We start from the raw sequence: 25450 nt of genomic DNA, 5'->3' as shown, positions 1-25450 counted from the left end.
CCTTCTGTGGATAAAATTCAAAAAATCCTCTGTGGTGATCAAAGTTAGCAGCTTTAGAAACAGTCTAATGTCATTAGCAAGCATTTCTCCATTTATTGAATTGTGATATTTTCTTAGTTTTCACCACCCTTTCTCACCATAAGAGGAGAAGTGGGACCTGCAAGGAGAATAAAAGAGCAAGAGAAAGTATCCTGACAAACATAATGAGTAGTTTTAATATTTTTTAGGTCCTGACCCTTTCAAAAAATGCCTTTTAGGACTTGCTATGAGATTTATCTTCTCATTTATTTTTCCACAGTGTTTTAAAAGCTCTAGTTCTGTGAAATATTATTACACTATTGTTCTGAGTAAGAGCAGACAAGGTCCCATGACCTCATTCATGAAAAGGATCTAAATAAAGAAAAATACTACGTAAACAGGAACCCAACATATAAAAAATGAATGAAATATATAAATGAAGGTACTTTTAACACATCCTTGGAAAGACTTCCTAGAATTATTTTGGTTTTGGGAATCATCTAGGATCACTTGTTATTGGGGGTTTTTTGTTGTTATTACCATCATTATTATTATTACTAGTACTATTATCACTATTGCTATTATTATTATCATTTAAATTTGGGCAAATCCTCTCATATTAAACATTGACTTAATTGTAGTATTATCAGTGTTAATTCACAATAACAGCACAAAATAAAGTTTTAGATCTTCAAAATAAGCAATAGTATCTTCCTAGTTTTCCCACCAGCATATATTTCTCAAGATTGAATTTCTCGATAATCGTTAGCATGCCATATTCATTTTCACTACAAATCTACCTTTATATTCAAATCTACTCAAGATACTCTTTCCAACACTGTTATTACAATTGTAATACTGATATATCAAATTATTAATTGCTGCCCTTTTCCTGTTAACAGGTTTGCATTCCAGAATGCTGCATTCATTTCCAGGCAAATAAAATCTTATGGGTGCCTGTTTACTATGCCCAGAGTTAAAAGGTAATGGATAAACCAAAAATTAGGATTGAGTTTTCAATTGAGGTCTCATTCAAGAGAAATGTTTCTCAAGAAAAAGTAAATGTAAAGTAGGGCGAATATTCCACCATATCATGGGTTATGAAAGTTGTAATATTTTTAAGAAGGAAAAAGGGTGATGATAATAATAATGTCATAATGTGTGTGTGTGTGTGTGTGTTCAGGATGTCACTTGTAATTTTTTTTCCAGTATGCCCTATTTTTAATGACCATTTTCTTTGCAACTGATAAAAGAAGTGAAAATATGATATTGACAAATCAGTGATGACTTTTAAAATCTCTTAGTCTTCTATGGATTACTCCTCTAAGTGGAGCAAGAAATAGAGTTATAGTGTCTATAATGAAATTTAATGAAAGAAACATTTTTCTTTCTGATTGGTACCTGAGAGACAATATATGGGTCAAATTTAACAATAATACGTGCATGCTAAATTATTCATGGTATTCACTGAGGAGTGACTAACCTACTATTTATATTCTTTCTGAATACATCATTATGTCTCGGGCTCAATTTGCAAGGTTCTATTTGAAGTCAATGGACTCGAGAGTATACATTCTGTTCATCTAAAAAGTCTGATGACTCAAATTATTGGGTTATTGCATAGAGTGGGGAATAACCAAAGATTTAACTACTATCAGGGTTACTTCTTCAGAAGAAAATTTATTTATATGACATATTTTTATTCAAAAGGTATAAGCAAGACATTCAGACATATCTACATTCAACAGGTGGAAGGAGACTGCTTGCATTGATGAATGCAGTTTAATGAACATCCACAAAATCGACAATATGGGACCAGATTTGAAAAACAAGATATGCTTTCCCTACTTAATTATTTTAAACACAATTCCTTGAGAGAAAAAAAAAAAAAAAATTTAATTCTCTCTCTCTCTTTTTTTTTTTTTTTTTTTTGCCTTTGCAGGTATAGAAATAGATTCTGAAGACTGCTGAAACACCAGATCTGCGAAAGTTTTATGACAACAAAACCAAATGTTTAGCCATTTCTGCTTTTATTTTGATTCCATGGAGAATGTTTCCTGGAATAAAAAACCCACCAATTAAGCAATTTAAACATTTACCTTAAATATTTTCATATTTGAAAAGTATTTAGAAATAGAACATGCTGTAATGATAGCTTTGACTTTGCTACCAGTTGTATTTATGTTTAGTTTTGGAGTAGTATGTGCATTCTTGAATGTAACAGGAATGCTTTTGTATACTGCTGAAGACAATATGAAATGTTTGCCACTTCAAAAATCAGTGTGAAATTTTCAATATTCAGGATAAAATTTATTTCCTGAGGATTCTGCTCTGCTTATCAGTGTGCCACCTTCTGAATAGCTAAAAGGAGAACATTTTGAATGAAACACATCAGAAGGGCTTAAACTGATTTTTAAAACAACTCAGCCTCAAACAGGGATGTATTATACAGCAATTTAAAGATTATTGGCTAATACCTGATGACTTTTCCCTAATCTGGAGTAGAGATTAAAATTATAAGAACAATGCAGCTTCAAAGCCTCTCCCTTAGGGTGTTACTTAGGCTGAGTTAGTTGAAAATATTCAATCACCTTAACCAGAGACAAATCTGACACTGTCTCTTAAGACCTTGCTAAAATGATGAGCATCTTCTCCAGCTCCTGGATTAGTCACTCCTGTTTCTGAATCACTCCTACGGTCCTTGAACTATGAACAGTGAGGTCTGCTGGGGAGACTGGGAAGCAAGTCAAACATGCAGAGGCACCGGCTACCATCAAGCAGTTAATTTTGTCTTTTGATCTCGTATGATGTCTCCAGATCAAAGGGAGAAAAAGAATGTGTTGTTAAAACAAAAGTCTTGGCCAGTGTCAAACAGTGCGTATTTCTAAACACACAACTGCAGAAAATTAGTGTTTTATTCAGTACCTATGATTTAGGAAAATATAATCATAACAGCAATGTGGGGTATGGCATTATGCAAATACATTGGCTGTCTTTTAGTAAAAGTCACATAAAAAGCATGGTCTTTCATAATAACATTTTTACATTTGCTTCATTTGTATCTTAAAAACAACTTATGTTGTGTATAGATGTATTAGGGAAAAAAATTACATTCTTCTAAGTGCAGTCAATGAATAATTCCTTCTTTTATCTGATTACACATCTTCTAATCTTGTTTAAATACATCAGAAGCTGAATTATTATGAAGTAGAAATGTTCTACCCTCTGGTGCTGCCATTTTCATCTTAATATGAAACTTCTGAATGCTGTCCATAACCCATTCAAGATCCTATCATGTTTTTCATGAACTGTTCTTAAAATTACAGTTAAATTCCTAAATAACAGCTGGTTTTAATCTTACTGTAGCAAGAACTGGTTTGCAAGGGAATCCTTCATTAGAACTGGTGAGTGCTGTGTATGCTCTAGCACTGCAAAATGTAGTTGAGGCTTGCCGGGGGTTCAACTCTCGCTAGCCTGCTTTTTGCACATTTTAATTTTCAGCTAAACCTAGATGACCTGTCTATAGATTCAGTAGCTGTCAGTAGCCACCTCTTCTTTACAAATATATGGAAAAAGTCCTAGTATTGACTTGGTATTTAATTCCTGGTTATTTTTTCCAGCTATTACATTTAAATTGGTCATAATCCGTTCCTTACAATGTAATCTTACAATCTGTATGATTGGGAACTTTTGTCTGAAAACCTACCTTAAATATAAATCTTAGTTGAAAGAAAGACATTGTCCAAAGTGTTCTGTCACATGCAGCTGTTTTCAGAAAAAACAGTGTATTTATTTCCCTCACAAATTATTTACTTAAACTGTAAAGTCTTGGAAGTACAGAAAAATATTTTATTCTGATTTTAGAGTGTATGGCACTATATATTCAGGTATTTGGATAGACCTGTTGCATGCTATTATTGCAGAAGCTACAACTATTAACATCATTTAGGCATTGCTTAAGTGCTCCAGCATTCTTTCAAAAGACTGTGTATGAGAATGTGTGCACATGCATACACAGAGACAGAGAGAACAAAAGAGTAAGAGAGAGAAAAATAATGCAAATGCCATTAGGAAAAGAAAAATAAAACAATAAGGGCATCTTCTGGTAAAGTTTATGATTAAAAGTAGTATCTAATTTGAGTGATGTGGAGAGATATCTTATTGGAAGTTAATTTTCAGTAACAATGGTTCACTTCAGCTCCTATTTCAGACTGCAATAGGGAGCTGTCTTTTAGCTCTGTTCCTCATTAAAGTCTATAACCAAATTCCCATAAAAAAGGCAACTTTTAAAGGTGGAGTATTCACTTATTTATACTTACTCTTTTACCATTTTTCCTTGTTTGCTGTTTCATGCTGAAAAAATAGGCTCAGTCTAAGAAATACACAAACAAACCAACAGAATTGGACAGAATGAAATAGTAGGCAGATTTACTGTAAAGCACAGAGCAGAAAGATATCATATTTTGTGCCTCTTCTGTTCCTTTGAAATGGTTTTCCAAAATGGGTTTCCTGAAGTAATTTTTTTCTTTAGAGCTATAACTGAGGGTATTCTGCCAGCTTCTCCTTTCTTTTCTACAAGTTTATAGTTTTCTATAAGCAGAATGCTAAAAGCAGGTACAGTAAAATGTCAAGGCTGCAGTCAGCTCTGACATATCATAACTATGCATATCATAACTATGGCAAGTTGCCAGGTTATTTACACATAACTCTGAGTATTCAATCATGTCGAAAAATTAGTCTCTCCATCCTTTTAAAAATGTGCATAGTTGCAGTATGTAGATACAAATGGATGAAGATAATATTATTCAGTGATTATGCCTTTTTTTTAAATTAGACACACTAATGATTTTTCCAGATGATATTTTCCACAAGACTTTCTATATACATTCATAATATCACATTAAAATTCCATAATTCAGCTGTGTTACAGATAACAAATGAAAGACGATCCCTTCACATTAGAATACACTGAAACAGAAAAACACTATCTGAATTGATGAGAAGGATGTTACGACTCTGAGCATTACAGGGTATTCCCTGTGAAAACATCATTTGCCTCAGATGCCAAATAAATATTACACACCCTTCCCCAGCCAGTAAGGGAGCACAAGGCTGTCAGAAATAGAGACTTAGCTAAGCTGGGTCGCAGCAGTCACACAGTTGTGAGTTACTGTCACCTCTCTGCAATAGCTCAAAAACGATTAAAATTGGCAATTCATATCATGTGGACAATAATTACTTGTACAATATCCTGCTTAGGTTGAAAGAACTAAACAAGTTAGAATTCTGGGTAGATTGGTGTGTAGACCAGCAAAAATGATTAACTGGAAGCTCCTTTCAGTAGAAAAATAAATTAGTTCTCTTTGAAGCAAGTATTCCAAGTTCATCTAATACCACGATAATAAATGCTTATACGTTCAAGTGGTTAACAAATCTGTCTCCCTGTTTGAACAGGAAGAAAATTAACTCAAGAGCCTCTCTCTTAAAATGCCTTGTTCCCAGTATGTAAAATTCAGTGGAGGTTGTAACCACAAATATCTCAACAAGCTAAAGTATGAAATAAGTGTCTTGGAAATTTTTAAATGAAATCATAGGTTAAAAGCCATTATAAAAATGATGCTATTACAGTAATGTAATTGTACATTACTAATGTCGTAGTCACATCTTAAGCTCCAAGATAAGCTGATGCTTCATTGTACTAGCTCTGCACAAAATAGTGTTGAGCAGTAATTAGCTCAGTTCTGCCCCAGCACAGACAGACCTACGTTTAAGTAATCTTTTTCTTAGCCCATTTTCTCCTATTTACACCCCCTAGTAACATCTACCTGAGAATGCAATAATTGCCTAAGAGTTTGAGGAACATTAGAGGAAATATGGTGATATACCAGTGTATACCTGAACATCAGCCTGAAAAAAAATGTATGATTATTCAAGTTTTGGATTGTGTAGTTGAAAAGAAAAAGAAAAACAAATGGATAAAATGGATATCCAGTTATTAGAAGTTACTTCATTTGAGCAGCAAACTTGCACTGGAGCTCACATAGCAGTGCTACTGCTTTGGTGAGGAACAGGCTTGGGCAGCAATTGACAGGAACAGTAGGTATCCCAGCCCCAGGTCCAGCAAGACTGCTTAGTGGCTGTCCCCTGCAGATGTGAATTTCAGCTCTGCACTGCACACCCACCTCACTACAGCATGTTTTCCCACTCCTGCTTATTCTATCTTTGCTCTAAACAGTAAGTCTGGTGCTTGTCCTTCCTCAGCTTGCATGCTCAGTCTCAGTCCTGCAGCTAAGATAATCTCCAGTCAGAGCTTTCAAACCCTGAAGGTTAAATTTTAGTTCCCAAGTCATCTTTAGGCTTTTACATGATTAACAAAAGTGCTGAGGCCTGAGAGTTGCCGCTATAATCAGGTCAATCCCTACTTCCTGATGCTGCTGAATCATACTAAACATCCATTTTGCCAGAACTTTGTTGCTGGCAGCAGATGATGGGGAGAAGGAATACGCTTATTTATATTCCACCTTCTCCCCTTACATGTACATAATGCATTTACTCCTAAGCACAGCTTCATTATTTCTCTGCTGAACTTTCACTGGGAATTACACAGGGCCAAATGACAGGCAGTTAGATGCCTCTGGAATGGATAATTTTACCTTGTACTTGTATGGCAATTTGTTCTTCCTCTTATGTTACATCACATTTCCCCACTGCAGCTATGCACATTGTTGAAGCATAAGGTTCTGTGTCTACTGCTCATCTTTGTTATCTGTTCATTGGGTCAACTTTTTCTCTCAAATAGGACTAACTGTGTCTGTGCTGAAATATTGTAATTACTTCTTACTTGTTAAGAGATTTCTTCTTGACTGGTAAAGTATATAATTAAATCTACATACAATACCTTCTGCCAAAATAACCTTGAGTTCATTTTGATTCAAAATACCTTCTACTTTCTTGCACACAAAGTACACTAAAAGGTGCAATTATTATTAAACAAATAAACAGAATCAGAGTGACTTTAGTAGATCAACTATCTGTAGAAAAACAATGTTTAGGAATGTTTGTCTTTAAGTTAAACAACTATACTTGGGAGACTGTAAAGAAAGTATAAAAGCTTAAATAGGAAAAAAAAATACTGAAATGTTTAGGTTTTCTCAAAATCCATTACATAGTCAAATAGTTCCCTCAACACACGTCAAGGTAGCAAATATTATACAATGTGAATGTAATTGCTGTAATGAGAATAGAAATAAAAATGAGAAAACCAAGCATGTTGACAGCTTCACAGTGAATGAGATCCTGTTCTCCTTTTCTTCTGATAATTTGAGAAATTACAGTATTTAAAGTCTTGGAAGAAAATTGTCTCTCACAAGTTCAAAGAAATAACAGGATTCCAGCTGTTTCTTTAGTTCTACACATCTAAATAGAATATACTGATGAAAACTCCTGTCTTTACATTTTATATGTTAAATTATCTGATCAAGGTATGAGCTTACTTATTTTCCTCCATTAGGGAAAAAAAAAAAAAAGAAAAAAGAAAAAAGTAAACCAAGAAAATCAAAGAAAGAGAAAGAGGAAAAATAAAAACAAAAAGACCAGTCACTGCTTCATAACAACAATTTTTTCTGGCAATACTACTAATCACACCTTACTTGCTTCATTCATGTGGCTAATTCAAGCCATGGGGAGTGTGATACGTAAGTACAGCAACAGCCCCATTTGATACCAGTAATGCTATCAAGATCAAGACACTACCAGAAGGTTATCCTTATCTGATGGAAACCAACACTTATGTTCCTTTCCAAATTGCATTTAGCATTGCTGAATGGAACCTAAATATCATTCTGGACATGAAAAGTTTGATCTAAAGACCGTTGGGAGTCTTTCCATATGGCTTAGTGTACTTTGTTTGGATCAGGCCCCAGGTCTTTCATTTACCTCCAGCTGAAGGGAATATGACAGAGGGTTTGTCCTCCAGAGATTCCCCCTAGGATGGGTAAGCCATGTGCTGGTTTTGGGCTGAGGGTGACAACTGTTATGTCCTTTTCAGGGGCAATGCATAGGATGCTTAATACTCCTTGGGAGCCTCCAGTTCTCAGCTTAGTGATATAGCTCAAATACCTATACTCAAAAAAGGAGCCCACAGCTCCCCTGTTCTGAGTATTTTTTCTCTCAAAACAAGGCAATATTTATTAATTGGATAGCTTGTGGTGGTGTTAAAAGGAACAGGAAAGTCTACCCTTAGATGTGTTTTTTATAATCTTGTTGGTGTATCCCTCACCTCATAATGTATTACACAGAAACATTTCTCATTACCCACAACCAAAATGTTTAATGTCAGGTCTTGTCACATTTTTTTTTCACTGTTGCCCAGTAGTTATAAAAAATTAATGTCTTCTTAATATCTACTGTATCTCCAAGAAAATTCAATTCAGACATTGAAAATACCTGAGAGATGATTCATATCTGTACAAAACGAGTCATATAATCACTTTCTGTCCCAAGAAAATAATAAATGTTTTATATAAAATAAATGTTTATAATAAATGTTTTATATAAATAATAAATGTTTATATATACTGGATAAAACCACAATTAAGGAAACTGAATATAGTTCCAAGCAACCAACACAGAAATTCACAACATACTCTATAAGGACTAATATTCTTTAAATGGAAGGTTTACACCTAAGTTTTTAAGTGGACAAACTGGAGGAGGGAAGGAACCCAGGGTAATGCTGTTACCTACAAGTCTGTTTCACTGTACCAGAGACATTAGTATCACATGCCAGTTGATCTAGCAGGCACTTCATTGCTGAGAGCAGTGCAGCAATAGGAGCTTTACAGTACCTTTTTTCCCACTCCGCTTATTTGATGTGATGCGTAAGGGAGAACATGTACCCTGTAGGGAGTGCTCCATGAGCCTGAAAGAATATCAAACACAGTGGCAATCGGACGTGCCACAGAGCCATAACAGACACAGATAGAGTTTTGCTGAACAATCTCTTTTTTGGGCTGATGATCTTTCTGTTATATACCAACCTCAAAATATAAAATATTGCTACTGAAAATGGAATCAGGAATAGCACATGCCATGCACAATAGAAATTTCAGGATTTGCATGGATATAACCAGGAAAAAGAAAAACAAAAGCTGTGTATATCAGTTGGAATTTTCCATCATTTTAATTTATGTTTAAAATAGCTTTGCAAATGCCATCTGTGGAAATGAAAGCTTTCTTTAACTGATAATGTAGAGGAATTAAAAATCTGATTATTAAGGCTATAGTATTATTCTATCACAGCCACACTTATGGTTACTCTACATGAAATGGAGGAAATATTCCATGTGGTGACACAATTTATGTTATACATTTGCTAGAAGCATTTCACATTGTCTATATTAAAAAAGAAAAGCATAAACTCAATTTTAACAAGCAAATAACAACAGATGAATAGAATGAAAATTAAAATCTTAGCAGCTACATCCTAACCAAAAAAGTACTGCTAATTCTTTTTACATTGTTGTATTCTTCAGTATAATTGTATAGAATACATTTGTTTTGGTTCTCTTCCACTTACAAGAAAACCTTTTGACCAACACTGTAATTGCCAGTGATGTTCAACCAACAATTTTTCTGCTAGTGTAGATCAATTTGTCCAGCTTACCTGCTTTTCTTGAAGTACAGCCAATGTAGTCATCCCATGGAATATATAGTTAGGCATTCCATAGCTCTTGTTTTGGGAATCTTCCCTGCTGTGCGTGCCCACTACTGAGAAAAGGACTAAGGAGAAAATATATAAAAGTGGCGAAGAAAATGTGGATTCCTTCTTGTGGGAAATATCTTATCTACAGACGTACCATCACAACCAACAACAGCTTTACAGGTTCACCTTATTTTTCAGCTGTGTGGGGAAATGAAGACAATGTAAGAAGAGCTACAGCAAAGTGCTGGGGCATTCAGTGAGGTTTGACAAGCAGACCACAAAATTCTCAGTCTTAGTTTGTAAGCTTATTGCTCTTCACTCAACAGGGGCACTCATTACAGGAGTCAAGGTTCTGTGAACAATGTGGTACATTAGACCTAATTATGCACCAACACCCTGATTTATGGCTAAGATCTATACTAAATTAAATAGAAATTCTAAGTTAAGGAGAAAATCAGAATTTAAAAAGCAAGGCTAATTTATTCCAAAATCATTTGCTAACTGCCAGTATTATGGAAATAGTTCTAAAAATAAAGGTCCAATAGAAAAATATATAATTAATGTACAGGATTTTTGAAATTCAAGAACTCTTGGAAAGTTTAAGGACTCCCTAGGGGAGCTGTGCTTCTCCACCCCCAATAGTAGATAATTAACTTTTTAACTTTTACAACTAAGATTTTTAAACAGCTGAAAGAGAAGCTCTTTGGAAGCTAATGTTACTTCATAATAAATCTTGGAATACTGAGGAAATTCCAGAGGAGTTGAAGGAAGTTAATTTTCTTCCAATATTTTAAAAGGCTACATAGTGACTCAAGTAATTATAATCCTGTCATCATGGCATCAGTTGTAGGCAGAGGGATGGAACGATTGGTATGAAGCTCAATTAATTAAAAAACTAAAATAGAATAATAATTTAATTGATATCAATCAGATCTTGTCAAAATAACATGGGATTTTTTTTTTTTTTTAGATTTTTATAGTGGCTGATAAAAGCACTAGTTTTAATTTAATATGCCACAGAAACTGTGTAATTTCACTTGATACCCAAAATTAATATAATATAAAATGAATGGGGCATGGATTAAATTGTAAATGAATTAAAAACAGGCCATCACATCTCTAAAAATAAATGTAAAGGAAAGAAAGTGTATAACTTTCAAGGAAAGATTAATTCTTTATTATAATTTTTTGGCAACCATCTGAAAGAAGCTATACAATTATTTGTGGTCAAGTTGGCAAATAATAAGATTTATGGTGGTAAATAATAAAACTAGGCCACTCTTATTGATTAATAAATTTCTTACTAAGCCTATGTATCCATATAACAAAGTGCAGGGTCCTATAGTTAGGACTAAGATTGCTAATTGTACTTAAATGTTTCTGAAAATGACTGGCAAATTTCAGTGGTTCTCATCAACAGACAAAAAAATTCCACTAGTAAAATCTGAGACATTAATGCAACTTGAACACATAAACCATAGAATCATAGAATAGTTAGGGTTGGAAAGGACCTTAAGATCATCTAGTTCCAACCCCCCTGCCACGGGCAGGGACACCACACACTAAAACATGTCACCCAAGACTCTGTCTAACCTGGCCTTGAACACTGCCAGGGATGGAGCATTCACAACCTCTTTGGGCAACCTGTTCCAGCGCCTCACCACCCTCACAGTAAAGAACTTCTTCCTTATATCTAACCTGAACTTCCCCTGTTTAAGTTTAAACCCATTACCACTTGTCCTATCACTAGAGTCCCTGATGAAGGGTCACTCTCTGGCATCCTTGTGGCCCCCTTCAGACACTGGAAGGCTGCTATGAGGTCTCCGCGCTGCCTTCTCTTCTCCAGGCTAAACAACCCCAACTGACATTCTACAACTTCCATCTCTGACACCGTGTCTTGTATTTTGATTACCTTCAGATCTGGTGTCCACAACTAAAGATGTGTTCATAAAGTGGAGGAAACCCACAGAATGACTAGAAACTAGTCATGATTATTTCATTCATCAAATTCGAAGTTAATAGATGATTTTATGACTATATATATACAGATGGGGGATGGGAAATCACTATCTGCTTCTTCTCCTGCTTACGATATCTGCTATATAAACACTTCATGTCCACAAACTGAAACAAGAAAAATACAGATTGGAAACAAGAGACTTTTTTTTTTTTGTTGTTTCCTAAAACGATATGGAATTTATGAGTGTTGGCAGCATGGAATGTTTTTATGAATTACCATTTTTGGATTCAGACTATTTATATAAAATACATTAATTATTTCAGAGTGATTAATTGAAGAAACTTCAGATATCTGGCTGATATTAATGAAATCATGGTCAAGGAACTTCACGGTTCATCATTAAAATCTAATACTCCATAAAAAAGCTCAGGAAGGTGGGTTCATTCATAGTGATCTTTCATTGCCTTGCACTTTTTATAATGCTCATATGATTTAAGTGGACTTCTTATGCATAAGCAGTTTTAGGCTATGAAAAAAACTCACTAGTCCTAAGATTGTTTCTTACAATAAACAACATTTTCTAAGAGCAAGTCCATTTTTCTAGAGAATAAGGGTATGATCTAATCACCTGGAAAAAGCACATTGCACTCCCGTGATCTACACAGCATTTCTTTTGCTTTCCATGGCTAATTCTAGCACTATTTAGATCTCATTTTTGTAATGAGAATTCCTAATAAACTCTCTATTTGCAAGCAGCAGTTATACTTTTCTGCTCAAGTTATTCTAATTTAGCATTCTTTTTTTTTTGTTGTTGTTGGTTAGTTTTGTTTCTGAGACTCTTTCCTATATTTAATGTGGTTCAAAACATAGTGGAGAAAACAAACTCTCAGAAATGGAAAGCTGCAATACACAGAAAAGAAGATCATAGTTATTATATTGTCACATCAATCATGCTTGCTAGTCTAGATAAATGTGGCTAATAACAAGCTAAATACATGATCCGTAACACAATCCATGCATAATATAGCATATGGTATAACATGATCATGTATAATGTAATCTGTAAACAAAAACCCGATGGTGTGTGACCCTGGAAATGCCATGCAGTTGATCAGCTTGTACAGATGATGGCTGGGCAGTCAGCATCAAAGTTGTGTCATTCACAATGTGAGGGCGAAGGGTGATGGTGGAATTGAGGAACAATAAAGTGCATGACAAACCATACTGAGAAAGTGAGCTATATAGGTCACCTACAGTAGCCTGGAGAGAAGTCCACCACAGTTTAAGGGCAGAGCTTCTAAAACAGATACATACTTGAACACATTTGTAGAGGCTGCTCGAGTTTTGTAGAGATAACATGCCCAGGTAGACCAAAGTGACATGTGTAAACCATGTGCCATTTTCTTTCATTTCCATTTTATCTGGACTTTTGATTGCCTGGAGTAACTCATTCCCTCACAGTGGAAAATCAACCACATAGTCACGTACGCCGTCCACAAAGTCAGGTTGGGACAAAAAATGTCCCCTTAAAAGATGACCTCTCTTGGGCTAATATGTCAAAAAAGAAAATTGTGTACACTAGAAATAGAAAAACTAGAAGCAGATTTGTCATTTTGATACATTTCTTAGAAACAGGAATTCATTAGGAATCAGAAAAACTGGTAGCAGGCCAGCAGATTATTTATTCATGCATATTTGTGTTTGTCATGATTTGGAAAACCAGTGTTGGAAACAGGAAATTTGTTTCTCAGCTCACTAAATATGCTCTTTGTAGTCGCAGACTGAAATCCAACTTTCAGTTTTCTGATGCACTTTTTAACACATTACAAGAGAGGAAATGAAGCTTAAGTTGGCAGCACTGTAAATACGAGAGAAGGTGATATGATGGATTATGTTTTAATTTCTAGGAAATATATCCACATTTGTTCATAGAGCTGCAAACAGAAACAATCCTTCAACAAGGGTCTACAAAGATACCCTAGGTGCTAGGAGAGCACTTTATACTGCAGTGTCTAAGTCATCTAAGAAGTTATCAGAATGACTCTAGCCTTTTCTGGTAGCAAATGAGAGAGAATTTATCTGAGCAGTGACTCAGCCACAAGGTGTGAAATCAATTTGTAATAAATTTCCTAGAGAAATGGGCAATTAACTAAAGGGCACAAAACACTAACTTGTTAAGAAGAACATTTGAAAAATCCAAAGAGGGATCAATCCTGCATGTTCTGCGGGAAATGGCATGTAATACAAGGATACTAGGAAAAAGGAGAAGAGGTGTCAGCCAATACATTCAAGTAGTTTGGCTATTATGAGTATAAGGAAACAAAATTTAAAGCTGGCAAAAGACGGAGAAGAATGTGCATTTTCCAGGGTAGTTGGCATGTTCATAGTCTGTCTTTATCCTTTTGAAGGCTGGCTACAGATAGTCAGAGGATTGGATGGACTGTATTGAACAACATTGTTGTTACTTTCATGCTCCTTCCCCACATTCCCTCATGTACAGACCTGACAATTCAGTGATATCCACAAGCTGCAGTGGTGTATTTGTTAATTGTCTGAATATATTACTTCACTATGTGAGAACTTCCCTTCAGCATGCTTATGAGAGGAACCTTAAAGCACAGGACTTCATTATTGACTTCACAGTGGCTTAACAGTGGCAGGTCATCTGTGAGCTGCCACTCATAAATGTACTGAAAAAGTTTTTCAGGGAGTATGAAGCAATGTTGCTACTGAAATAATAGGATTGTGTAATATCTGTTTACAACCTTTTAAAGAACTTCATATTAAATTGAATTTTCCAAAGGAATCAAAATGATGGTTGAGATAAAAACGAGTTCTAATATTTTCAGCTCTTCTGCTTAACATTTTAGTCATCTTCATTATGCAGTTTCTCATTTAAGATTAAGTCCTGTATATTGTGGTATGTATTTGACCCTTAAATAATTAGGAATCAGAAGCAAGAGTGATTCTGAAATACTTTACAAGATTAACTATACATTCCAATGTAAATGTAAAACCTCTCGAAGTCAATACTGCATGGAGAAGCATGCTCTATTTCCTCTACTGGAAAACAGGCATTTTTTTGCTGCCTTGTTCACAAAAATTTTACTTTATATCTTGATTAATATTATATTTATTTTTCCTTTAAGTATAAGCTATATTTATTTATGAAAAGAGCAATAAGCTAAGTGTATTTCTTTTACTTTAAATTATGTGTTTGCTGAATTCTGAGGCAGAATACAACATGCCATCCACTTGTACATCTCTCACCTGAGCTTTCCCACGAAAAAATCCCTTTATTTTGGTGAAAAGGTGTAGAAAAATTATATCTCTTTATGATTTTTGTCTCAAGAATTCTAATTGCAATTCAAGGATGTGTTCAGTATTCTCTCTGAATAATGAAAAGTATTATTCTTTAATCATTGCTTGATAGATTACAATCAGCATGTCTAGACAAAGTTCATGTTTACCTCCTAGGAATCTAGCAAGCAACAATTATTCAGCTTGTCCATTTTAAATAAATATTTATTTATTTAACAAGGAATGTTTTGAGAGCTCAAAAGCTCACAAGACAGCATTCTCAGATAACAGATCAATAATACTAGACATTGAATTGCTTTGAGGTTTCATGGAGAGGAAAGTAATCAAGTGATGAGGTAATTAATAGGAATTTTTCTTGCTTTGGTTGCATTTGATTCTCTTTTCACATGTCAGAACATGTAAGAAATTTTATTCTATGTACAGAGAGTAGAAATATTTCCATATTTCTTGTACTCATGTATTAAATTTATTATCTATGATGTCCTTATACTTTTCTGTAAAGGCATAGGGCAAGGCCTAGCATAAATGCCAGTTATATTTTATTGATTATTCTCCACACAACAGCTTTTCACAGAGAAATAAAAGAGTCCAATCGAATACAATCTAATAGAAAGTTTATTTCTAAAGTCAAATGGCTTCTTTAACTAGTTATGACAAAGAATCAGAAACAAAACCTCTAGCAGTTACTCATGCCTTGAGATTTTGCTAACAGATCTATATTGTAAATCTTGGATCATTTTCTTCTTATTGAACTTCATGAACATTACAATGTTGAATAAAAATTCGAAAGCAATTTGTAGCTTTTTTGTAGTCTATAGCTAAAACTTTGCACTTAGGGATTTTTTACCTAAAATCTGTAGGCACTCTTTTTCATTTTTCAAAATGTGTTTTTTTTCTATCCTAATTTGGGAACATGCAATAGATTAGCAAACATAAATTAAAAACAATAAACTCTAGGAACAAGATCACATGTTGAGTGTTTAAGTCTGAAGTTTACAGTAAGAGTACTTGAACAAGTTCCCATGTCCTGAGAAATGTCCTTCCATCTATTCCAACAGAGAGATTATAAAGACAGCAGTATGGGGAATAGCAGCTGGTATGCCCTTGCTATAGCACTAGGACATGCATAAAACCTATATAATCATCAGTTTGATGATAACTGCCTCTTCCTCGGTCAATTAATTAACAAGACTATCCATTTCCATGCTCTATTGGTGTATTGTTTCACAACTAGCATGTATTGACATTAATCTGTGTTCTGAAACACAGTATGTGAATGTCTAACATTTATATTTTCCTTCTGACTGATACAGAATTGAACGTTTTCTGAGGTAGACTTAATTTCTTTTTCCTTGCTTTTTTTGGTTTTGGTTTTTGTTTTTTTTTTTTACTTTAGTCACTTCCAATTTTTACTCGTGAGGACATCATATCTTTCCAAAAGTCCCTGAAAAGGTGTCAGAGAGGATACATGAAAATTGAAAAAAAAAAACCCTTGAAATTCACATGTCACTTTAGACCTCTATTGCATCCAGGATCACTGCTAACAATACTGAGCTACAGTGTCCAAACACTAGATATGTGTTCATTCATTGTGTGTCTGCAAGCAGGGAAAATGCACTAGTGTTTGCACAGGTTTTTAATTTGAAGCTTTCCCGCCCACTGTTGGCAGAAATTTAACCCTGTGGAGGGACTATATCTTACTTTCAGAAATTAACCTTCCTGCATAAGGCTGTTGATTCCCTGAGTGTGGATCCATAGACTTCAAAAAGGCAAAACCCAGTTTAATATTCCAGTTTCAGTTAGGATTCACAGGGCTTCTGCTCAGGAAAAACAGCTGGCCATAGAGATCAGCTGAGAACAGGGGTGATACTAAAACTAAAGGTAGTCCAGAACAGAAATGCCCTCCACTGTCCTGAATTATGAAATTGTAGTGGCTGACTTGGTTTTGACTGCAAACAATGTTTCAAAGGACAGAAGTTAATTGTGTGGAATGTCACTTTTAAATAATAATGATATTATGCAAGGACTTCAATTATTCTCTCTGGTTATGGAAACCATTTCTGTGGTGGGTTGCCCCCAGACAGCAGCCAAACACCTACATAGCCCCAGGCTTACTCCCCTCTCCCACAGGGTGCAGAGAAAATAGAAGGAAGGTAAGAAGACTTGTGGATCAAGTGAATCCTGTTTAATAAGGAAAACAAAAGCTGTGTGTGCAAGAAAAGGGCAAAAAAAAATAATTCACTGCTTCCTACTGGCAAGCAGATGTAAAGTCACACTGTGGGAAGAATGGCCCCAGCACACATAATGGTTGTTTGGGAAGACAAATACCATAACCATGAACTTCCACTACCTGTTTCCTCCTTTTTCCTGAGCTTTTATTGCTGATCACAATGGCATATGGTATGGAACATCCTTTTAATAAGTTGAGGTCAGCTGTACCAGCCATGTCTCTCCCAGACACTTGACCATCCCCAACCCACTTGCTCTGGGAGCAGCAGGCAAGAGAGAATGACTTGATGCTGTGCAAACATTGTTCAGCAATAGCCAAAACACTGGTGTGGTATCAACACCATTTTAGCCACAGATGCAAAGCATAGCACCATACAGAATTCTATAAAGGAAATTAACTCCATTGCAGCCAGACAGGGATAGAGGTGGCTGTCAGTCTGAATCAGTGGAAAAATGGAAGTTTCCAAAACATGGGAGAGATTTAGATTTCCAGCATAGGGACCTGACAGTCTGAGGAAGAAAACAAATCTTCCACTAGAGAAGAAAACAAGCAGTTGGGAAGTGTAGCAACATCAGAAAGTTAAAAAGCAACATGAGTACTTCTTGGCCTCTGCGCTGACTATATTTCCACTAAGACAAAAGATGATACTGTTCCCTTGTCTAGCATTCCCTGTCTTGATTGGCTTTGCCTTGATGCTAACATACCTCTGGAGAAATAGAATTGCTGGTGGTGGTTTATTTGCATCACAGTAATAGGCAGTAGCATTTTATAAGGCAAACAAAAGATGACTTGTAATGTATGCAGTCCAAGCAATATACTTACAGAGCAGTCAGTAACGCGTTTGCAGTGAAAAGCAGAGATAACTGCAAATATCTCAGGTCCTGGCAGCAATTTCACAGCAGTATGAGGAATGTGGTGGGCTCATAAATCACCTCATAACCTGAACATTCTTCTCACTCCAAGAAAGCTGGAACATTAGGATGTGTGTAATGGGCACGATTTCTGCTTCCATTAGGAAAAAAACGTACCTAAACTTCTTCCCCTCACAGAACCTGCTCCCATTCTGACAAATCCCCCAGAAAACTGCCAAACATGCATGAATAACAGAATGGTTGAGGTTGGAATGGAGCTCTAGAGATCATCTGGTCCACAAACCCACTCAGGCAGGATCAGCTAGGCAAGATGGTGTAGACAGGACTATGTCCACTCAAGTTCTGAGTATCACCGCAGATGGAGACTCAGTGGCCATTCTGGGCAACCTGCTCCAGTGTTTGACCACCTTCACGGTAAAGAAGTTTTGAAGTGTTTTCTTGTGTTCAGAAGGAGTTTCTTGGGTTGTTTTGGGGGTTTTTTCTGGTTTGGGGTTTTTTTTAATATATTTGTGCCCATTGCCTCCTTTCCTGTTGGTGGGCACTACCACGAAGTGTCTGGCTCTCTCTGCTTCATTCCCTTCCATCTGGAATGTGTATACTTTCCCCTCGAGCCTTCTCTGATCCAGGCTGAACAGTCCCAGCTCTCTCAGTCTCCCCTTGCATGAAAGATGCTCCAGTCCTTTAAGAAGGGGATGACTTCTCAATATTAGTAGTACGACACCTGGATGCTGCCTATGTTTATTTGTTTTAAAAGATTGATTGAAAAGTCTTTTTCTTTCCAGTAATATGGATTGAAGAAGCCAAATGAAGCTCTAACTTGCTGTTTGTGCATGCCTCTCTACGTGCTATTTTCTAATCAACATTTTTCCTCTGCCCATAATCATGCTCCTAGTAAGTGATTAAATGTTTTCAACAAAATATAAAGAGTGTATTTGCGTGTGTGGATTGTTTTGTTGGGGTTTTTTTTAGTAGATCTGAATCACTTTAACTGTATTTTTGGCAAACTTCATTCACTTCATCTTCTTGGCATTTCATTATATTTTACGATCACAAAGTCAACTCTCCAGCAACAAAGCGAAACACTGCTCTTTGAAATAAATGTTGTCATTAACAAGCCATGCCAGGCGCAGTGGCAGATTTGCAGCTGTAATGAATAACATTTCCTGCAAAGTTCTCTTGTCTGACAGAAAAGCTGTGACATTACTGCAGGCAACAGTGTTGGAAACTAAAAGATTGATTGGTGCAAGTAGATAATTGAAACCTAGTACTGTCACATGAATGTCAACCTAACCACCAAGCTACTACTCTACAACAACATTTATCATGCAACAGCTTCTCCATGAATAACACACACATACACACAGAGAAAACATGAAATATTTCATGAACATGAGTTATTTGATGATAATTTATCCTAACTAATTGATAAATTAAGTCTCAGTCTCTAAAACAAAAATTAGTTCACTTACTTCTTGTATCTTAAGTTCCTGGATTCAGTTCAAAGCTGTTAGCAAAAGCCAATACTTAATAGGAGATAGAGATGAGTAGCAGTGGACCTTTGACACAGTAAGTGATAGCATCATAGTCATGTCTAAGTGCCTGAAGTTAGATGTGATAATCCATATTTATTCCTGCTTAGATAAATGACTGACTTTCAGAGTTTCTGGGATTCTAAAAATTATTGCTAAGTAGTACCTATGCAAAAATGCTTAATGCTAAATGAGTGGATAATGGTTTTATTATTTATTTCAATGGACTTCAGATCACATCAAAACTTGGTGTCATAACCAGAATTAACGTAGATTCCAGACTCATATTTGAATCTGCCTGTAGGACCAGAATTAACTTAGATTCCAGACTCATATTTGAATCTGTCTGTAGGAATACTTAGAAGAGTTTTTAATTATTTTTTCATAATCCCATTAAAGATTGCAACAGATATGTGCTCATTTAAATTAATTATTCCTTTTTCACAGCTATTATTACAGAATGTTCTTATTATATGCTTTTATCTCCAGAAAACTTATAAACCAAATAACCACTAATATACATCACCATCAGAATGATAAGTGTAAAATGCATCTGTGTGGATTCATTTCCTTTAGGAGAATCACACTGGTTTACATCATTGAACAGTAATTTATCTGTCTACCTAATTTTAACAAATGACTAATGAAAACTACAATGCTATTTACAAAAAGAACTTCAGTGTATATAGTATTAGCAAATTGTCACACAGCAAAAGATCCAATATAGGATAATGTCACTGATAGAAATTACAGGTAAAGAGGACTGAACACTTTTACAGCAAATATATTAATACTAATAAAAAAATTCAAAATACCAACCTGTTATGTTTTCATACTAGAAACTAAATGTAATTCCCCTAATAAAACATAGCATCAAATAATACTCCAGATCAGTTGTATAGATTTTACCCTGTTGCTGATGCTCAATGTTTTTTACCATTTGCCATGATTCTATCATTTATTTACCACTATTCTACATACAGCTCTGACAGGAACAGTCCATAAGATGGGTTAAATTGTCAGCCTCTGCTGAGAACCTGACCTCTTTCTGGTTTTGTCTTTTACTGATTCTATCTCTAGACATATCTTTCCTCTAGTTCCCCTCAGGCTTTTTTCAATCTCCTTAAGCCTTTTTCTTTCTCTTCTTTCCATGAGCTTTCAACTGTTCCGACAATCTGTGGACTGATTCCTGCAGTTCTTAAGCATTCATCATGTTCTCAGAAGCAGCTTTGGTTGACTTCACCAGGGGCAGCACAATTTTGCCTGTGGTTATTCACTTTTCCTGACGTCTCTTTTCCATTTCATTTTATTGACTGGAAATTTGATTCAATTTTTTCTCTCTGGACTGCCTTCTTTCATTCCTGCAATTCTTTTCTGCTGCCTTTATTCTTTGTTGTTTTTCTGTCTCTCTCCTCCCCTACTGGCAGAGTAAGAGAAGAGTAGTGAATTAGGGAGCTTTGTTTGGGTAGGACCTCTAGTAGACAGAGACAAATACTTCCTGGACTCAGGGAAGAATTAAAAGCCATACAGAAATTTATTTCAATGAAATGTCTTGCTTCCTAACTTTAAAAGCAGATCAGCCTTTAAAGTATACAATACATTGTTCAGCGTGTTTGGTTTTTCAAGGATTTTTTATTTTCTTTTGCTTGTTTTAGCTCACTATCTTATACCGCAAGCAAGGTTTTACACCTGTATTCGCTTTGAGTCTGTTTAGATTCCATTTAATTCAATACATCTTAGTTCATACTCAGCTAAAAACTTCCTTAAAAATAATGTTTTAATATTAGAACATTAAATTTAAATTTGAGAACTGATTTTTTTAAAAAGCTTCCTTTTTTGATCAAATATTCATTTAGTTATTTTATACTCTGGTTAATTTTCCTGAAGTCTCTCTTTGTCAGAAAACTATCAGAAATTTTGTTTTATGAACAATCTATTTGAGTTAACTAAAATTAAATCATGTAAGAGGATCAAGGTACTGCTGCAAGGCTCAGCCTCATCTGGCTTTGATGCTTCGCTGGACACAACTCCCACCTCCCTGTCAGTATTAAATTGAATATGAAAAGGTGGAGGAGAGGCTTTGGGTTTGGGGGTAGGGTTTGGGGTCGGGGGCAGGGCCTCAGATGGGGTCAGCCACATTGAGCAGCATCTCCTTGATGCTGGTGTTGAAGAAGGGCTCTATGTCCCGCAGTGTCCATCTGTTCTCCTCTTATCAGCATGTTGATGTCCACCTCCTTGTACCCGAATCGCAAATTGGTCTAATTCTGCAGTTGCAAAACTGAGGGTGGAGCAAGAGCTATCCTTCTGGGGCCACCAGCTCCCAGCTTTCACCATTATGGGAACCTCCATTTCCCAAACCAATACGCACAAACTGTCTTCTTCTCCTTCAGTACAGTTGGGGGGTTCAGACTCTTGAAGCTGCAGGGTCTCAGAGGACATCCAGCTGCTTTTTTTCTCATCATCTCTGATTCTGCACAGTGTGCTGACCTCCTCACACAGTGCCTTTACTTGGAGGCAGAGATTCTCCACCAAAAGTATTCAGTCACATGAAAGTGCAGGGAAAGTAAAATACATAGCAACAGCTGAGACAGAAAAGGAAATGCTAGGTGTTTTTCTCAGAAGACGGTAAAAACTTTCCTTGAATTCTCCTCTCCTCTACAGAGGACCCGTAAGATACGCTGTGGAATAGCCCATTCCTATAAGTGTACTTTTATTCCTTAATTTCTACGCAAAACAGTTTTCAAAAGAAAACAATACATGAAACTAAAAGTATGATTGGCAATTCATATTTTTAAATAGGAGACTGCAAGTGAAAAAATATAATTCTACACAATTGCTATGAGACAATATGCACTCTATCTTTATAAATAATATATTTTAATACATAATGGAATAATTAGAAAATGTGTTCTTATAAAAGAGGCAAACTATGACAAGGTCAGAGTAGGAATCTCTCCTCGTCTTCCTGCAAGTTTGGTTTTAGTCTTTGTACTCCCTTCACATTTCAAGTGATTACCCAAATCTTCAACCACCCGCTAATTGCCAGTCCTCAAACTAGTAAAAAGCAGCCAGCTTTCCTAGAACTAAACCATAAAATGCCAACTGGCATAAGAGACATAAAGCTCATTTATGAAAAATGCAATGTTGTATACCAAAGTAACACAATAAATAAATAACTCCACCAGAAATTAACTCTTAATGCCATTAAAGTAATGAGGCATAAGGCCAAAAGAAACGAAACAGGATTTTAAATTAGTATTTTCACTGTGATGATGAAACCACTGCTGAGACTCCTAATCCGTTCATGCTGACAGACCCATTATCTGCAATTATTCTTTATTCAAGTGTAAACCACCATTATGCATGGAGCTGTTGCTACTGCAATAAAAAATTTAAAAAGCCCTTTACTGTAAAGAGCATCTGACTTCACCAGTATGCAAGGGCCTACTGTAAAAATACATCCTTCCATTTGCAATCATAACATGGGTCTTATTGTGTCCTTTTCAAGAAACCAAAATAAAACATTGGAAGACTCAGCTTGATTCACAAATTTGGACCAGGGGTTAAAGTCAAAGCTTATTTATCTATATCTATCTATATCATCTATATCTACATCTATATCTGTATATCTATATCTATATATCTATATCTATCTATAATCTGCATCTATATCATCTATGTCTGTATCTGTTATCTGTATCTGTATCTATCTATAACATCTATATCCATGTATGTACATGACATTTCTTCTATAATGTGTGGCCTCATGTGATACTTACTTTTGAAAAGCACTAAACAAAGATGGATGTTGTTTCTGCAGTAGACAAAATGCTTTTGAGAGTTTTCTGTTAAGAGGATTTGGTCCTGTCTGTTTGACCTCCTGCAGAAAGGAGAAAGAGTGGCAGGTTGTGCTGCAGAATGAAAGCAAGGCTTCTTCAAATTTTCAGTTATCTCATTAATTTCCAACACAGAAATTTTCTAAAAATTCATTCTATTAATGATCACAAAATTTTATTATGAATTTTGTAAAATACTACTACAAAAAAGTGTTTAAACAAAAAAAACCCAACCCAAACCAAAACCAGAAAAGCCTGTGTTGTGCAATTTTACACATCAAGATGTATTCTAACTTCTGGTCACACCATCCAAAATGATTTAGCTAAACTGGAGAAACTAAGAAACTTATGTTAACTTTCTCATTTCTGACTTCATGACTTCTGACTTCTGTGAAACACAGAAATAAGCACTGATAGGAAACTAAAGGAAGTATGAAAATAATTTCAGTATAGAATTGCTACCAAGACCAAGTAGATGTAGGCATAATTATTAAAAATTAATAAAACTTATATTTGCTCCATGGTATAAAATAGACATAGAGAGAGAAGGGTAACAATGTCAGAAAAAACTCACACATTTGGCTTATTTGGCTTCTGACATCATGATGAGTATTCTGCCCTGTTTTTAATATTTCTCAAGTCTGTCTCAGCAACATTATTACATTTTTAAATCTGAAGCCAAGTCCTATAATAACCTGTTAGATATAGCCTTCCTCCCTGATACCATAGAAGTCCTGTCTGAGCAGAATTCTAGCTCATATCATGACCATTGTGTAAAGACATATTGCATCAAAATTAATACAGGTAAAAGGATTATAAGCATCCCTGGAAAAGTAATAAACTGAAGAATTGAGGCTCCCATTTACCCTGTTAAAAATTCCAGCTTTTTGATGGAAAGTTTTTAACCTCACGATCTAAAGACACAGCCTTTGCCTGATTTTAAGCTTATTGAGTCTGTAGGAAGGGGAAAGATGCCAAGAATGAGACTGCCTCCTAACCCTCATTTCTTGTGCCCAGCACAGTGCTAGCACTAGCACCAAGACCCATTTCAGTTGCAGAAGGGCACTGAGGTACTGTGCTGAGGAGGATGGCATTCACACGTATGCACACAAAGCTTGTCCCTCAGGTAGATGTGGTGAAATGATTTGGGCTTCATGCAGATGGTGCCTCTATACAGGTTTACTTATAAATGTTGGAAAGTCTTGCTTGAGCAGCTTATAACTTTGTTATGTGCAGACATATTTTCACCAACTCAGCAGAAACCCCATTCAAGAGTCCAAGGCATCCAGTTTCCTCTTCCGGCACCGTTGGAGACACTAAAGATTTTCAATGAAACAAGTAAGAATAATTTAACAAGCAAACCAACATACTCTTTTCTAATCAAAGTTTTTAAAAAATGAGGTTTTGTGGAACTGTTTCCAAAAAACTCTGTTCTGAACCAACAGTAATCATGGAGGATATCTACTCAGATTTCAGTTTAAGTTTAGCAGAATTTAAGTACGATAAACATTGGGGTTTACACTGAAAATCATCAAGCAGCCTGAATAGGCTGCATCTGTGCTTCTTCTGTCAAAAACATAGTGTCAAGATAAGAAACCAGAAGGAAAAAACAAGGCAACTTATGCATCTTAATATTTTTATATTTCTCAGACCTTCTTTTCTGGAGTGTACAGCCCTGAGCATAACAGAGACTTTTGGATTTTATTCTAGGTACATCCTACAATTATGGACAGTGGAAGTAGGCAGGCTATTGTTATGACATTCAGTATGCTCAGTATGCTGGCTTTAAAATATCTGTAAGCACTATATTAAACATGATTTCTATTTAATTAGTGTAGATCTGAATCTACCACAGCCATTTCCCAAGCGCCTTTGCTGTTGAGAAAATTGCTTGTACTGTCTTCTCACTGGAAGAAAGGCTATTGCTGTAGTAGCCACACTGACATGATATATAATTTTAAAGGGAAGCCTTTACAGCAGG

The sequence above is a fragment of the Strigops habroptila genome, chromosome 6, assembly GCF_004027225.2.
Source record: "Strigops habroptila isolate Jane chromosome 6, bStrHab1.2.pri, whole genome shotgun sequence".
NCBI classification, from domain to species: domain Eukaryota; kingdom Metazoa; phylum Chordata; class Aves; order Psittaciformes; family Psittacidae; genus Strigops; species Strigops habroptila.
The sequence above is the reverse complement of the archived record's forward strand: the minus strand, read 5'-3'. Positions refer to the sequence as shown.